A 3,449-nucleotide genomic window follows, 5' to 3' on the forward strand; every position below is an offset into this window, starting at 1 on the left:
TCTTGTGTATGCTGTCTCAGGCAGTGCTCCCCTCGCCTTAGAGGGTTGTATTTGAGCTTGCCTCTCCCGTTTGGCTCAGTACTTCCGGGTATCTGTGAACAGATGCTTGGGAAGCTCTTAAATCCATGCTATGGTAAGTGCACACTCTAAGCTTTGCGCACTTTCTAAAATCCGCATAGTGGTAAGTGGGCACGCTGAGCATTTTGCGCACTTTCTAAAATCCACATAGTGGTAAGTGTGCACGTTATACTTTGCGCACTTTTCTGAAATCCTGTATAGTAAGGGTTATGCGCAGAGATATGCTCACGTGATGTCTGCTTCAAGTGTCTTTCACAGGATAGACGGATGATGACTCAGATGAAGCGAGACGGGTAATATTCCAGGTAAGGGAGTCAGGTAAGGAGTAGCATAGTGAAAATCGCGACCAGACAAAGTGCAACTGCAGTGACTGAGTATTTGTGCTTGTGTTGATGAGCTGGTGACAGGTGCGGCTGATTAATACAGGTGATCAGGTGATTGTGAACTGGTGTGTGAGGTGATTGGGTCTGACGAACTGGAGTATCCCTGACAATTATCCTCATCTCTGCTTTCATAAATGCTCTTCTGATCATTGTAATCATAGGGGAGTTACTATGAACCCATATATGGGCTGATACCATATAAGGAAGGCTATGTAAATGAAGCATAAACATTTTTAAGCGATTTAAGTAGTTTTTAATAAAACTATATAAGTATGTCTACAAATGTCATGCTTAAAAATACAAAATGCTCATGTCATGCTTAAAAAAAATACTACAGTTACGTTTATAGACAGTTATGTTTTTGGGGGAAATATTGATTTAATGTTAAATCTAAATTTACTTTGTCACTTTTAAGGACTATTAAAGCTTCTTGTTCATGGAAATAACAGAACCAAAGACAACTTGAAACAATTTCAAGATATGAATATACAGCAGCTTTAAGTTCTGGATCCTGAACAACCACAAGACTCAACGCTAACAAAGATATGTTACAGAAAAATATGTGACACTGGACAACAAAAGCAATCATAAGGGTCAATTTATAATTTTTTTTTATTGAGATTGATACATCATCTGAAAGCTGAATAAATAAGCTTTCCATTTTGTTAGGATATAATAATATTTGGCATAGATACAACTATTTGAAAATCTGCAATCTGAGGGTGCAAAAAATCTAAATATTGAGAAAATCGCCTTTAAAGTTGTCCAAATGAAGTTCTTAGCAATGCATATTACTAATCAAAAATTAAGTTTTGATACATTTGTGGTAGGACATTTACAAAATATCTTCATGGAACATGATCTTTAGTTAATATTCTTATGATTTTTGGCATAAAAGAAAAATCAATAATTTTGACCCATACAATGTATTTTTGGCTATTGCTACAAATATACCTGTGCTACTTATGACTGGTTTTGTGGTCCAGGGTCACATATAAAGTCGATTGTTTCTCTCTCAATGTTTAAGTTTAAAGCTTAAAAATATTAAAGTCATATGATGTTGCTAAAAAGAACATTATTTGGTGTATTTGGTGTAATGAAATGTGTTTATGCGGTTTAAAAACAAAGTAGTTTCGCTTTCATAACGAAACACAGCGTCACACACGGCAGGCTAGAGTGAGCGGCGGCCGGCGGATTCGACGAAGGAGCATCTGGGTCCAATTGTATTTACAACACTGAAACTCCAGAAAACCAGTAATGATGCAGCTTTGACAGTTACAGATTTGAAAAACAAAAAGGCGGGAAAAAAAGAACCCTAAACTCTAAAGCAAAGAACCGTCTCGGTATATAAAAGGTTCTTCAGGAGGATACGGTTCTAAAAAGAGCTGTTTCTACGTGTAAAGAACCTTTAAAGAACCATCTTTTTTTAGAGTGTAGCTTTGTAAACACAAGAACATTCCAAAGCGTTTTATAAAAAAACATTACACCATCTCAGGCCTCAATTACGTCCTTATAACGTTTTCCTAATGTGGCTGTGAGAATGTTCTTCCTTTGTTATCTTGAAACATTGTGCCAATGTTTTATTGACAACATTGTACAATCTGTTCCCTCAAAAAAACATCCTCAAAATGTTGCAGGTAATATGTTCTCACTGAGTTATGGTGATATGCTACGTCTTACGGAATTCAACGGTGATCTTATCTGTGACCAGCATTCAAATAAAGTGTGGGAAAAAGTCTCCTTTATTAAGCCAGGGAGCTACAAGGGTCAGACTGGAAAAAATGGTTTAAAAATGTACAATATTACACATTCAAAAGTTTTTTTTTGCCATAATGCATTAGTACTGATTTTGACCACCAGAGGACAGCACTGACCTAACTTGGGAAATTAATGGTGACATATTGGAATTTATTATTAATTGTGAAATTCCACTTGCTTGATTGTAATCTAGTGCTAAGATATTCAATAAAGTGTGCCATATATGTCTAACAAAATGAAAAGAAAAAAAATCTGTATTTAAGTTAGGCTAGTTTAATGGCAGTACAAAATTCCATATTTATTTGTTTACTGTTTAAATAAGAAATTCTTTATTTCTGAATGTATATATCTTTCTACTGTCACATCTAAAATCATTGACTGATATGGAATGTAAACAGTCCTTTACCCGTGGAAGGGAGGGACTAGATGCACAGTAGGCATAAAGGAAGTGATACCTGTAGGAATATAAATGGTTTGATTTTACCTCTTCCCTTTACAGGCGGTTTTCGCGTGTGATCTGACATGTAGGAACATATTCTAGTGGAGGTACGGTAGGCAACTTTTCTTGTTTTTGAATGTTTATGGTTAGTTATACATTAAAATCTATCAGTAATATAGCTTAAATCATAATATGTTTCCAGAGAATCTTTTTTTCATGTCTTTTTCTCTCTTTATGTTGACTTTACCTTTGCTGTTGAAGGTGGGCAGAAAATCTGTTTTTAATAGTAGACTACACTACACTGTGTCTTGAGACACAGCTCAATACAGTTAACACAGAACTACACTGAAATGCTAACTGATTTTGCTGTCATTTTCTAAAATCACTTCCCATCTGAAATGGATCTGAAATGCAGCAATACAATGTTTACTTTAGCTGTATGTTTGAAATGAATTTGACATACTTTAAAGTTTTGACTACTTTTATTCAGAGGGTCAAAGATACAGCACATTTTACATACACTGATCATATAGGCCTAATGTAACACTATATGGTAAATTGACACTGCTTTGAAAATAATACTTTTTGTAACATGGAGAAATAAGGTGCATAAAATAAAATAAAAACATCATCCACCACATCCATAACGGAGTCACCATTTAGAAAATGCACCCAAAATACAAAATAATTAAAGAAACATCACAAATAAAAATGATAACATTAACATTTTGTTTTAGCACAGAGTAACAGAATGAGCATAAAACTGTAATATATATATATATATATATATA

This window comes from Sinocyclocheilus rhinocerous, unplaced genomic scaffold, assembly GCF_001515625.1.
Source record: "Sinocyclocheilus rhinocerous isolate Xijiao unplaced genomic scaffold, SAMN03320098_v1.1 scaffold7590, whole genome shotgun sequence".
Classification (NCBI taxonomy): domain Eukaryota; kingdom Metazoa; phylum Chordata; class Actinopteri; order Cypriniformes; family Cyprinidae; genus Sinocyclocheilus; species Sinocyclocheilus rhinocerous.